The 14,575-nt window shown below is 48.6% G+C and overlaps 1 protein-coding gene across 1 annotated transcript in view; it reads left to right on the top strand.

Moving 5' to 3' along the window:
- The first annotated feature begins 207 nt into the window (after positions 1 to 207).
- Positions 208 to 14,575, top strand: part of NCMAP (non-compact myelin associated protein) — a 37,331-nt gene continuing 22,963 nt past the window's right edge. Inside the window, exon 1 of the mRNA XM_031464368.2 lies at positions 208 to 252. The gene's annotated coding sequence lies outside the window, so the exon portion shown is untranslated. The remainder of the gene's footprint in view (positions 253 to 14,575) is intronic.

The raw sequence follows: 14,575 nt of genomic DNA, 5'->3' as shown, positions 1-14,575 counted from the left end.
GACCCAGGCCCGGGAGAGGCGCGAAGCCACCACAGTGAGGCGCCGCCACGCCAGTGTCCCGAGCCTGGCGCCCCCAAGGCGGCCCCAGAGCCCGGGGACCGAGGGGGCAACTCGGCCCCTCCCCGGGATCACCTGCGCGGGGCGGGGCGAGGTCGAGGGCGGGATCCCCGGCGGGTTGAGCCTGGGCGTCCGCGGTGGCGCCGGCGGGAGGCCGAGCAGGGGGCGGCCGGCGCGCGGGGCTTCTCAGAGCAGGTAGGAGGCTCGGGACACCGGGGATGCCGGGTCTGCGGGGACCACGGGAGGCCCGGCTCAGGCGCGGCGGCTCGCTGTCCACCTGCCGGCCGCGCTCGGAAGAGGCGAGCCCAGGGAGCGGGGGTAGGGGGTGCCAGTCACGTCCTCACCTCCGCTGGAGGAAGTGCCTGGGGTCTGAGCGCGAGGGCGGTGGGCAGCGGTCGAGGGTAGTGGGAGGGAGATCGACCATCTCCCGCGGACTCAGGAGATGGGGATGGGGGCATGCGTACTGGTGGCCGGAGGGCAAAGCAAGCTCGACCCAGTGCGCAGAAGCGCCCTGAGCGCCAGCCTGCATTTCGGGGTTGATATTACAGGCATCCAGCTGGCAGGTCGCTTCCTCCTCCCACCGTCATCAAGCCTTCGGCAGGGGGGCCAAGACTTCCCGAAAGCCAGCTAGGTGGTAGAAAGGATTGTGAATCGTTCAGAACTTCTGTTGTCTTCATCTGTGAAATGGGTGTCTTGTTGGGTCGGCTAGTTCGGAGGCCCCTTCTGGAGGAAGATCTGCCCTTTAAAGAGATGGAAACCCACAGCAGGAGGAGGAACCCAGGTTTCTAGCTCAGATCAGCAAACTCAGCTGCTCCCAGGTGACTCACTGGACTAGCTGCTCCAGAGGAAAGAAGCAGGGACTCTCCAGTTCTGTGGTCTGGGTACCCTGGCAGGGGAAGGACAAGGGTGTGTCAAATACTAGCGCTGCCTTAGAGGGACCAAGGAAGCCCTGTAGTTTGGGAGAAGGAGCCAGAATGTTCCTTAGAGGAGATGGGACTGAGTGGGGCTGGGAAAGAAAGCATAGTGCTTAAGAGCTGGTGCTTTGGAATTAACCTGGTCATTGGAATCCCTGCCTTGCTCCTTAGGCAGCTGATAACTTGATCTTGGGCAGGATCCTGCATTTCTCTACTGTTCCATTTGATGTGCTCCTTAAACGAAGCCATTTCTTTTGACAGTGTGTCAGATAGTCCATGTAAAGTGCTTAGTACAAGGTCTGTATATAATAGGCACTCGATAAATATAAGCTGGTAATTTCCACCAGACTGAAGCTTCTTGGAGACAGGGGCCATGTCTATATGGTTCACCACCATAGGATGCCTGGCAAATAGCAGGTCTCACTATGTATTTATTGAATGAATGAATGTTGAATGAGTATGTAGTATAACACTTGGCATGTGGTAAGTAGTCAACAAATAGTGAATTTAGAGATGGCCAGATGCTAACAGATGGATATGCACATAGAAGACAGTGGTCTGAGTGGCTGGAGCGGTATAAACATGAGCCCAGTGGGGAGGGTATAGCTCAACAGTACTTAGCTAATGCTTAGCGTGCATGAGGTCTTGGGTTCAATCCCTAGTACCTCCGCTAAAAGAAAAAAAAAAACCCATAAGCCCAGAGTAGCAGATTCAGGGTACCCCCTCTTATGGAGGGAGGGGAGTAATGTGATAAACTCAGGCAGAGCACAGAGGTGGGGGAGGGCACACAAAATTCTAGAGTCCATAGTCTCAGCAGCCACGTGGGAGTAGATGAAGGAGCTGGAACTCTAGGTAGGTCAAGTAGCTTTCCCAAGTGTCCACCCCAAGTTACAGGGGTGAGGGGAGGGGAGGGCTGGGGGGCCAAGAGACAGCAAAGGACTGTGGGTGCCTGATGGGAATGGAAGATGAAAAGGGAAAGGGGTTCCCATGGTCCCTTTGTCTGGGAAGGACATTCTTCACCTTGTCCTGCTGTCCCCTGGCTGCTGGTGAGGTAGCTGAAGGAGGCAGGGCAGTGCCAGGTGGACCAGCTCCTGGGAGTGTGGTGAGCCAGGCACATAGTGCATGTGCTGGGTCTCTGGGGGAATCTGCTGTCATCATTTCAAATCAACAGCTTACTTTCATGGTGGGTTCCCGCACCTCTTATAGCCCAGTGCACTGTGGCCCCTCCTGCCTCAGGTGGGGAGGGAGCTGCTCCTTGAGGTGGAGTCGCTCTTAGCAAAGTTAGGGGCCTCCAGCTTGTCTCACCTCCTGGCAGGCAGTTTCATGGGATTCCCATCTCCCTGAGGTGACAAGGACTATGTGAGAAGCAAAGAACAGAAGGGGAGGTGAGAGATTTAGAGGAACACATCAAGAGGAGATGGGAGGCACTGTACCCCTCAAAAGAGCCAAGTTCAAAGCTTCCCCTGGTAACACTTTCCATAATTGCTCATAATTATTTAATATCTGTGTTTTCCATGGACTGTAAACTTTATGAGAAAAGGGAGCAAGCCTGCCTCCTTCCTAGCTGTATCCCCACCCATGACAGTGTCTGGCATGTAGTGGGTGTTCAGTGAATGTCTGTGGAATGCACGAACCCAGGCTGAGGACTGGGGCTCTTGGCTTTGAGAGAGGAGAGCTTTGGTGCCCCTTGGAGAGCATCTCCTGACAGAACTGATGTAAGCACCATGGGTTCTTTTCCCCTGTCCTGTCCCCACCCCACAACTTGAAGGGTGTGACCCTTCTCCCCCATCACATGTATGTGCCTCTGCCCTCTCTCCCACCACCATCAATGTCTTTTCTTGGGAAAAAAAATCCACTTCTAGTAGACATTTGCTGTGCTGCCCTTGATAATCAGACCCCAGGGGATCCCTGGGGCTCCGAGAAGAAGAAAGCAATGTCCAAGCTGATCCCCATCCAGTTGCTCCTGGGATGCAGGGTCACAGAGTGTAGGAGCTACAGGGACCCTTAAAGGTAATAGAGGGCTCCCTCCATTTAAAGGTGAGGAGACTGGGGTCCAGAGAGGATGCAATACACTCAGTCAGTGGAGAGTTAGGGGGGACCTAAAGTCTCCTAATCCAAGTGCTTTGTCACTGCAGAGGGCTGTGAAATTCTCTGGGAATTGTAAATGCTGCAACACTTTCCTTTACTTCCAATCTTCTGATTAAATGGAATGGAAGGTTAAAAAAAAAGAAAGGGAAAGTGGATTTTAAGTTGCCCAATAAACCTTTTTAATTAAAAAAAAAAATCCTTCATGCGGGATGAAAATAAAGAACCGGTTGGGGAGGGGGAGTACAGCTCAGTGGTGGAGGGCATGCCTAGCATGCACGAGGTTCTGGGTTCAATTCCCAGTACTTCCGTTAAAACAAACAAACAAACAAACCTAATTACCCTCCAAGATTTTTTTTTAAAAAGAAAATAAAGATCCCAAATTATATAAGTATTCAATTTACTTTTTAAAAGATATATGTTTGATATTGGAGAAAAAAGAATCTGAAACTGGGATCTCTCTAACCTGGCCAGCAGTGCCTGTGCTAAGATGCACCCTGCGCACTGCTGGACGAGGGCTCAGAAAGCAGCTCAGAAGCAGCGGCGCATTCGTTTCTCCTGGACAGCTTCCAGGTGCCAAGCATGCTGCCCCTATCAGCTTCCCCATCTCCATCCGTCCTGCCTCCTGATGCAGTCGTTGGCATCTGGGCGGCTGGCATCCCACTCTTTGCTTTGGGATCTGGTGGGGTGGATCCCTCTTGGTCTTCTCTCAAACGAATTCCTTATCAGAACCATAGATCCTAGGTGGGCAGGAGGAGGCAGGAAGAGAGGAAGGGGTCTGAGCCAAGGCAAGAGCCTGCCAGCGAGTCTCTGCGGATTCCTGAGCTGGGCTGAGTGTAGGTAAAGCTGAGCGGGTAGGGCCAGAGTGTGGAGCGGGACTGGAACCTCTCATGTGGTTTGAAACTCCCAGGGGTGGTGGCTGCAGTTTGGCCTAAGGAAGGAAAGGAGGGTGTGCCAATCTCTAAGACAGAGGGGCCTGTTGAGAGGGGCCTCCTGCCCTGGCCGGCACTCCTGAGCTGTTGGGGCCCTCAGTGGGGCTGCCAGATCCTCTGGGATCTGCTGGGTGGCTTGAGGAGGTGGAGGGGGTGGTGTGGGAAGCACCTGGCATCTCAGGGTTCCGTGCAGACCCTGGACAGCCAGCACGCCTTGCTCAGCCCAGGGCAGCCTTGGGCAGGAGTGCCAGCAGTGAGCATGGGGCCAAGGGCGGGGACCCAGTCCTCTGCTTTTGAGCTGTGAGATCTAGTTCAAGCCACCTCACCTCTCTGAGCCTCAGTTTCCTCATTTATTTAAGAGGACACTATCCACAGCACTCACTTCATAAATATTAGTTTCCCTTCCTCGACGGAGAAACTTGTCTCTTGGGACCTGCTGAGCTAACTTTTGTGAAAAAGAAGCTTCAGGATTTTAAAATTCACTCATCATTCATTCATTCACTCACTCATTCCACACTTTCAAGGCTGACACCGGCCTGCAGTGGAGATTCAGAGACAGCTCTTTCTACTGCTGTTGGTGTGGTTTCTTGCAAACCCCCTGCACACGTGGCCTGGCTTGAAGCTTCCATCTGTTCCTCCACCTGGGGTTATCTCTTTCAGTCTGTTGTGCAATAAAAAGCAATTGTGTAACTTGTTCCCCCACTGCTGTCCCTAATCCCATAACCCTCCTCCAGGTCTGCTAAAGGTTTATTTAGCCTGCAGCTCTCAGAGGAAACCAAACGGTTAACTCCTGTTTGCTGAGAGCTTGCTAGTGCCCACACAGCGCTAAATGCTCCACATGCCTCAGTCCCTGAACACCCACGGCAGCCCAGGAAGTGAGTAGTGATGTTCCCTTGTTCCCTGCTAAGGTTCAGAGACCACTTCCTGGCTGTCACAGAGGTTCGGACTTCCTGGCCCTGGGCAATTTTGCCTTCCCAGGCCCCTTCCTCCACAAAAATGTTAATGGTTATGTTAATGATGACATTGGCATATTAGAACATGTTCCTCAACCTAAAAGTTCCTGTTTTCTTCTGATTTTGAAAGAAATGAGGACAGTTTTGTGAGCCCCTGGAAGTACTGTGGGCCATGAGCACCCTGTCTCCTGGGCCCGGAGGAGACAGAGGCCCTGCAGCTGAGGAGAAACAGGCTGAGATTCCAGCCCACATGGAAGTCCTAGCCTCCTTCCTGTGCTGCTGTTCAGTCATAAACAAACAAACAAACAAACAAAAAGCAAGCAAGAAACTGCAGGAAAGGGACTAGTTACCTGAAAACTTGACGCCTGTGGTGGTATTAATAGTTCTGTGTGGAAAATGTAACTTGGTTTGTTTATCCACCTCCCCGACAACTCCCACTCCGTGCCTTGCTACTTTTTGACCAGATTTTTTCTAAGAGCCAAGCCCACTCTATTCCCTTTTGTGAAAATTCTAGATGTCCCACCTTGGCCTTCTCTCCAGTCTCAGGTCTTAAGGGTAACTGGTTTGCCCTGAGAACTAAGGGGGATTCATTCATCTTCTAGAAGCAGCTCCAAGTCCCTATCTCATCCCCAGTGACAATGTCGTTGGTCATAGTAATAATAACAACAGTAATTAGTATTTCTGAGAGCTCTTAGTGTGCTGGGCATTTGCTAATCACTTGACATGCACTGTCTCCTGAAAGCCTCAGTAACCCTATGGATAGATACTTTTATCATCCCCATTTTGCAGATGGAGAAACTGAGGCTTAGAAAGACTGAGCTGCCTGAGAGGCGGTGCCAGGATAGGGACCTCAGTAGGGAACTAACCTGAGTCTGTTAGTGTGTTGTCAGAGCATGACCTCCGTGAGGCCAAGGACTGTTTCCCACTGACTCCCTGGTGCCCAGCACAAGGCCTTGGTACAGACACACTTTGGGTGTGGAATGAATGAATGCTGGACTGACTTCTTCACTGTCTGCTCTCTAGAGACACTAACTTGCTTTGGGTCCCTGCTCCTTGTCTGGGGAGTGTTACTGACTCCTGCTTCTGTAGTGCAGAAATTGGCAGCTGCCGCCCAGGGAGCCTGGGGCAGCTCAAAGCCCCTCGAGAGTGAGGAATCAATCAAAACTGGCATTCACTCGCCCATCAATGCCCCTCCAACCCCAGTCCCCCAACCTGGCCTGTGGCATCCCCCTGGAGGAGTCTACCTCCTGCCCAGGCTGCCCCTCCCCAGAACTCAAAGGGGAAGCATGACAGACACGCAGGCAGAGTGCCGGCCAGAAAGGGGTGGCCAAGGGAGTCTGTGTGGCTCTCAGCCCCAGGGCTCATCTTTTCCTCTCCTAATGCCTTGCGGCCTTTCCCAGGGCATTTTACGGGACTGAGAGTAAGTACTTCCAGGGGAACTTGAATTCACCCACCAAAATAATTAGACACCTGAGAAGCACAATTACTCTAAAAGAAAGACAATAAATCAAACTGCATACACCTTATTTACGATTGAAGCAGGTGGACCAAGATTCTAAAGTAAAGCATGATAATTATACTGAAAAAGATAAGGGAAGAAATTCATAAAATAATTCAAGAACAGGAAGTCATAGGAGAGAACCAAGTCAGAAGATTAGCTATGAAAGATAAAATATTTAAAATAAAGGAGGACACGTGGTAGATGGCATAAATATCAGGATGGATACAGTTGAATGAACAACTAAGCAGTGAAGAGGAAAATCAAACTGAGAACTGTCCCGAGAGGAAGCAGGAAAAGATAAAGAGATAACAAACGACAATGAAGGCTAAGAGAGATGGAGAGTCGAAGTCAGTGTGCCGAAAGGAGAGAAAAAGGAAAGAGAATTGGGAAACAGTGAAGAAGTAATGGAGATTAAATGTTCCAGGTTAAAGGAAAATGAATGAATTCAGATCGAAAGGACTCATGGAGTAGCCAACAGTAGAACTGAAGAAAAATCCATACACAGATATTGTGGTAAAATTGAGAATATGGAAGACAAAGAGGAAGAGCAGAGAGAAATAACGTCCCTTACAAAGGGGCAAGAATCAAACTGACATTATACATCTTGATAACAACCCCTCCTTTTTTCTGGTGGGGGGAGGTAATTAGGTTTGTTTATTTATTTATTTATTCTTAGAGGAGGTACTGGGGATTGAACCCAGGACCTCATGCATGCTAAGCATGCGCTCTACCACTTGAGCTATGCCCTCCCCACAACAATCCTTCATAAAGGAAGTCAAAGAGTAATGTTATTAAGAATTGAAAGGAAAGAATCCTTTCCATCCAGAATTTTAAAGCCAGCCAAACTGTCATTCAAATGTGAGGTCATACTGAAAATATTCTTGGGCAAATAAAGCCTCAGAAGATGGAATACACAAAGATCCACATTGAAAATACTTGTGGAGGAAATACTTAAATAATAAAAGAAACAAATGCAGGAGATGCTGCAAGAGCTATGGGAAGTCAGGGTGTTTAAGTCAGGGGTCAGTGCAAGAAACAGAAGCGGAACTCGGCATTTTAGGCAGGAAGGGATTTTATGCACCTAATTCCTTTAAAACATTGGAAAGGCTGGAGACTCATAAGACACTGCACAACTGGCCAGACTGGAGGGCTATGGCACCTGCCATAATCAGGAAAGGGAAGAAACCACAGAGCTGCCCAGAACTGTTGAATTTAAGGGCACATGACCATGGCCATGTGATCCAGGGATCCAGAAGCTAGTACGCTGTAACTACCCAGATTCTGGAACTCAGTCTGGCTACAAATCTGGCTACAACACTTGCTCATCTTTCTAACAGAAGACCAGCCTTGGGCCCAGACACTTTGGGAGGTAACGCTGTCTAGCTAGACTGTAATGACTTTGATCTGTTTTGTTGAATTCATTTTGTTACCTTCTATTGATGGCAAGTGACATTGGCTTCCTCTTTTCAGACATGATAGAACATTTCTGTTTAGAATACACTTTTAAATGTCTTAAAGGAAAATTAGGTCCTGCAAAGCCATTGTGATTGGTGCCAACAATTATGATAAGTAGTCCAAGGTGGTAGAGGTGACCTGGGGAAGAGGTGCAGTTGCATCTCATGACAGAGGAAGGTTTAGATTGGTGTAGAGTTGAGAAGAGAGCACTGGACCCAATCTGCTGATTATTGGTCCCTGTGTAACCAGTGGCTCCAAGGCTTAGTGGCTGCAACAATTTACTGTTTTCTCTTGTGGCTCTATAGTTTGACTGGACTCAGTGGGGAGGTCCTCACTTGGGGCCTCTCATGTGGTTTCTGTCGGATATTCACATCTGAAGGCTCCATTGGCCTGGGTGTCCACAGTGACTCCCTCATGTGGCTGCCTGGGGCTGTCAACCAGCACATCTAATTGTGGCCTCTGCACGTGCCTTGGGCTTCTCACTGTGTGTCAGCTGGGTTCCAAGAGGGAGGTTCCCAGGAGCAAGCATTCTGAGAGGCAAGAAGCAGAAGCTGCCACTTAAGGGCTATATCCAGACCTGCCAGTGTCACTTCCACCGTGTTCTAGTGGCCCCAGTAGTCACAGGGTCCGCCTCCATTCAAGCGACTAGAGAAACAGACTCTACCTCTTGAGAGGGGAGCATCCAGATCGCTTTGCAGAAGAGCTCGTGGAATGGGAGATATTGTGCGGGGTTTAGGAGACAGGAAGTCACTCATTCCCCGCCTAGGGTGAGGGAGAAAGGGAGGAGAGAAGTGCTGGTAGACAAAACTGGAAAAGGTTCATGGCAGACCTTGGTTGATGAGACAGAGAACAGAGCTTTCTTCTGTAGCCAGCCAGAAGCGATTGATGGTATTGGAATCATGGAGAGACACCGTGCAGAAAGGTCTCAGCAACTCTGTAATTCTAATTCCTGCTTCAACAAGAGGGTCCCCCAGGAAGAAGACTGGTAGCTTCTATTCCTTTTCAGTAGTATATCCCAGCACCATGATAGAGTGAGAAAACAAAACAAAACAGAAAAACACTGACCCAAATCCACAAGCATTTGTTAGACAATTATTGTATGGCTGGTGCATGGCCAGGCCAGGCACTGTGAAAGGAAGTCTACGATTTATAAGCCACTGGACTATCCTGGAAATTCCAGTATTTCTGCATTCATTCTATAGCGTCTAGATCTCCTCATGGATCCAAAATTCTTTGCTAGGACAAGTGTCCTGGTTTTTGACCAAAAAATTATGGTGCAGGTCCAAGTGCAAGCAACAGAAGAGCCCAGAGGAGGGGTGGCTTGCCCCTGGAGTCTGCGTGGAGCTGAGCAAGGGGCTCTGATGGCCATCAGCAGAGTTCAGGGAGCCAGAGCCCAGGGACTGAAGTGCATGTTCAAAGCCAGCCCATCCCAGGGCATCTGCTGAAGCCCATCTGTTCCATGCAGCCTGTATGTGAGCATGGGTTCATTCCCCAAGGAGCTCCGAGAATAGAAGGGAAGACAGAGCTGTCTACTAATTACAACACTCTCATGTGATGAGTGCTGTAACCAGAGTACCTAGGAAATGCTGTGAAGTCTCAGAAGAGACTGGCCTACTTGAGATGGGTGGGTGGGGGAGCTTTGGGCAGGTCTCGGAGAAGGAAACCAGCACTTATTAAATAGTGCCCAGTATGCATCAGGCACTCACTCCACTAGGGATCTGACCTGCATTGCCAAGTGACTTATGCATGCAAAACCCCTACAAGTGCCTGGTTTATACAGTAAGGCTAAGTAATTACCGCTTCTTATTAACAGTTAGTATCCCATTTGATTGTTGCAGCCAGGAAAGAGAGAGACAGGAATCCCAAAGCCCAGTTTACAGATGAGGAAACAGGCTCAGAGAGGTTAAGTCACAAGTCCAAGGACACTCAAGCCAGAATTCAAGTCCATGTCTAACTCTAAAACGCACACCCCTCTCTGCTCTACCACACTGCCATTCCATGGGAAGGCAGGGACATTCCAGGAGAGGGACAAACCCTGTCAAGAAAGGGGGTGGACTCAGTAGGCCCATAGAGCCAAGGTTCAGAGTGTGTGGATGCCAAGATGGGCTGGAGAGGAGGGAGGAGAGAGGTGTGAAGGGCTTTGAATGCCAGGCCAGGATACAGGGAGCACGCTTTGTTCTATCCGCTGGGAGAACTGACCCAGGGTTCCCCGATGCCCCAGCTCACACTGTAATCTCACCTCCCAGGTCACTGTGGTGAAAACTTGTCACTTGCTGTCCATATCCTTCAAGTCAGGGCTGGGCCTGAGACACGGGTCTCCTGACTCCCAGCCTGGAGCTCACTCCTCACCCAGCTTCCTCCTTTCGGGCGGTACTGTTGACTCAGAACCTGAGCCTGGGCAGAGAGCACAGGAATATTTATTTATGTCACTGCCAACCCTGACTGCTGAAGGCCCCCCAGGGATACCTCACCAAGAAGTTCAGTTATATAACCCCAAGCTGACAGGGCCAGAAGGAGAAATGTTTTGTTTTGTTTTGTTTTTGTTTGTATTGTTTGGGGGGGTAATTAGGTTTATTTTTAAATTTATTTTTAATGGAGGTACTGGGGATTGAACTAAGGACCTCATGCATGCTAAGCACACACTCTACCACTGAGCTATACCCTCCCCCTGATAATTATTCTTTTTTCCTCAGTCTTGGACACACTTTGAAACTGTGTAGCTTGACATTTGCCTCTCTTCTTCCTCATTTTATCGACCTGGGGTCTCCAGGGATCTTGGTGGTTATAGGTCAGTCGTTGATTTTAGCCTTGAGTCTGGTGAGGCTGAGGGTTTGGGGAGTTCTTCCTAGAGGCCAGGGAATGGGGAGAAAAGAATAATCTCAAAGAGCTGCTTTATGCCAAACACCCTCCCAGAGGCTTTATATTCACAACCTCATTTTACCCAAACAGCAACCCTATGAAGGAGGTCCCTTTTATTACCTCCATTCTACAAAGAGTGAAGGCACAGAGAGGTTAAGTAACTTCCCAAAGTGCACACAGCAGAGCCAGGTCAGGAGCTCTGACGCTCCTAGTTTTCAGACATCTCATGTGAAATTCATGACATAGGAATTCTGGAGAGAGCAAGGCGTGCTAGCATCTCCCTGGAGAAGAAGTTTCTCCATAGCTGAATCCCCAAACATCTCTCACATCTAATCTCCATTCTGGCCTTCCCTAGACACTCAGCTCCTCTGTGCTGGAACCCTCACTGTCCCATCCCTCTCACCAAATCTTACACTTCCTTTCCCGAATGTGTTCATCCTCACCCCCACCTCCCAGTCTTCACACCCACTGTTCTTCCCAGCTAGAATGTCACTCCTTTTTCACCTTACAAAACCCCAGCAAAATATTATTATTATTATTATTATTATTATTATTATTTTATAATAACAACAACAGAGCAGAAGCTGTGGAATAGAGTCATTAAAAGAATGAATTCTGGAGTGTTCTGCCTGGTTCCAACTAGGTTCATCACTTTTACTGGCTGTGTGACCTCAGGCTAGTTAGTTAACCTCTCTGGACTTCAGTTTCTTCACCTGTAAGCTGGAAATAATGATACCCAGCTTACCAGTAAGATAGAGATAAGCTTATGGGGTGAAATGAGTTATAAAAATAAAAGTCAAAATGATACAAATAAAAATTTATTTGTAAAGTTTTTAGGAACGTGCTTGGCACATAGTAATTGCTCATTAGGTGCTTATTCTTATCATCAAGTCTTCAAAATGTAGTGCAGACTCTGAAGTCGGAGTCCTTGGGTTCACATCCCACCTCAGTTTGTGACTTAGATAAGTTACTTAACCTCTGTGGGCCTCAGCTTCCTCTAGAAAAAATTTAAACAGTAATATGCTTAGGGTGAATGAGACCATCAAAAAGATGCAAAGTACTTAGAGGGCTTGGCACTAAGAAACAGGTAAATATGAGCTATTATTGTATTACTGGGATTCAGACCCAGATCACCCTGATCCCAAAGCCCAAGGGTTTAATGACCACAGGGTACCACTCAAATTTTGGCTTTCTGGGCAGCCTGCCCTCTCCCCCAGCCCCCTGCCCAGCACCCTCTCCCACTCTGAGCTCCAAAGCACTCACAACCTGTCTTGTGTCTTAGTGTCACAGCTGCACTACTGGCGGCCACATGTGGTGGGAAAACACACCCCCAGTGACCCATGCTTGGTCCCTGCTCGATGCTGTGGTTCACCCAGCAGGGCCCCACTGCTCATTCACTTAGTGGGTATTGAGTTCATTCAATTACTATGTGTTCATACCTGCAGTGTGCCAAGCAGTATTCAAGGCACTAGGGATTCAAATGGTGAATAAAAACCGACACATCCCCAGCACTGATAGAGCTCAGAGTCTAATATGGGACACAACCATTTATCAAGTGGAAGATACAAGCTGCATCCAGTGGTGAGAGAGGAACACAGTGCTGAGAGGGTTAAAGCATCAGAAGTGTCAGTAGGTGAGGAAAGTGCTCTGGCACATGCAAAGTCCCTGTGGCAACAATGGGACAGAATGACAGGGCTGAGCTCAGACAACAAGGAGACTACAGGGATCTACAGGATCCAGATCTTGTACCGGAGACTTGTTGGCCATAGTAAGTTCTAGTTTTTAAAGATCCTGTGGCTGTATCATGGAGAAGGGTTGCAGAGGTCCAGAGCAGAGTCAGTCGTGGCCTGTTGGGAAGCCATGGCAGCATCCAGGTGAGAGAAGACCTGCCTGGACCTGGGCAAGGATGGGGATGATGAAGGAGATAATGAGACAGTTTGTAAGAAATGAAGATAAATCTGAAAGGGCTTGATGATAGAGGTGACTTTAGGTTTCTGACTTCAGAGGATACATGGATGGTGGTGACATCTGTGATGGGGAAGCTGGTGAAGTACTGGGGCACAACAAAGCACCACCTGGGCCCTCAAGAGGCGGGTAGTCCAGCTGGGAAAGTGGACATGCAGTAACAATGACGATGGTAATAATAATAGCTGATTAAGCGCAGGATTTGAACCCAGTAGTAGTCCAGCGCCAGAGCCGCCGATGTAACACCTGCACCATACAGCCAATGTGCCATCAACTTCATTTTCTAAGTGCCTAATAGGTGCCAAGAACTGTGCTAGGCACTGGGATGTCAGCTTTGAGGGAGAAAGCCAAGTGTCCTGCTCTCACAGGGGAAAGAGATGGGTCACATACAAGACAGTTGCAGCTGGCGGTTGTTTTTTTGAAGAAGGTTAAAGAGAGTAAATGAGACAGTTCCTGGGATTGGGGGAAAGAGATAACCTTAGACAGAGACAGAGTGGTGACGTTTAAACTGACACAGTAATAGAATTGCATAATCACACAGTTAATAGTTCAGAGCCCCAGGAGGTAGTAGGGGGTGGGAGTGAACAAACTTTTTGAGGTGGCTTTTTTTTTTTTTTTAATCATTGAAACATTTGACATACATTCTAGAAGTGTTTGAAGGTTTGGGTTTTGAAGTATAAGTAGGAGTTCACCAGGCAGACAGAGTTAGGAAGTCATTATAGACAGAAGCATGAATATGAGCAAAGGCAAGCATGCTAGCGAATGTGTGTGTGTAGAACACAAGCTCTTTGATATCTCTAAAGTACAGTTCATAAGCTCCATGTTAGCTGAAATGCCAGGCCTATGCTGTTTCCTTTTTGTCTCCAGTGTTTAGCAGCACCATCTCTAGCACATAGCATATGATTAATGAATATTTACTGAATGAACAAATGCATGAACTAGTGTTGGTAGGAGAGGCAGTAAAGAGAGAAGGACAGAATAAACCAGTATTTTTCGATATAATATGAGCCACGTATGTACTTTTAAATGTTCTAGTAGCCACATTAAAAAAGTAAGAAGAAACATATTAAACTTTATATTTTATTTAATCTAATATTATCAAACATCTAATCAGTATTAAAAATATTACTGAGCTATTTTACACTATTTTATTTTGTGCTAAATCTTTGAGGCCCCGCAGGTATTTTACATGTATAACGCATCTCAATTCAGACCACATTTCAAGGATTCCACAGCCACATGTGGCCAGTGGCTACCATATTGGCAAGCACAGGCCTAAAAGCCACTGGGCAGTAAAAAGATGGATTTTATTTGTCTTAGCTGATGAGAGGCCACTGAAGGTCCAGGCTGAGGTGAGCAAGGTCAGATTTGTTGCTAGAAAGCTGTCTGTGGTGGCTGTGCAGTCAATGGGTTTTGAGAGTGGAAAGGCCCTTTCCATCCTCTGGGGTGGAGAAGTCACACTAAGGACATACCCGACTCTGTCTGGCTGTGGTGTGATTGGGGTGGAGAGAAGTGCCTCGTCCCCAGCTAGGAATCTCCCTCCTTTGGCGAATGTCAGAGCCTGAGGCCCCCAGCCTGCCATCAGCCACATCCTCCTCTGTGTCTCTGAGCTTCTCTTTCCCGGGGCAGTCAGTGCTCCCTGTATAGTGTGACATCTGCTCTGGTTTGTGGGTAAACAGGCATGGCTGTGGGCAGTTCCGTGAGCAAATGAAGTACCTATTAGCGAGCAAATGAAGTACCTATTAGTGTGTTTAGCAGCAGCCCCGCCTGGCCGAGCTCAAGACACATCAGCCTATGGCGGCAAATGCTGGCTCCCAGCCCCAGTGCAGCCCACCACCCCCAGGAGTACCCAGG

Source organism: Camelus dromedarius, chromosome 14 (genome assembly GCF_036321535.1).
Source record: "Camelus dromedarius isolate mCamDro1 chromosome 14, mCamDro1.pat, whole genome shotgun sequence".
NCBI lineage: Eukaryota > Metazoa > Chordata > Mammalia > Artiodactyla > Camelidae > Camelus > Camelus dromedarius.
Note: the sequence above shows the minus strand (reverse complement) of the source record. Positions and strands in the feature narration are given on the sequence as shown.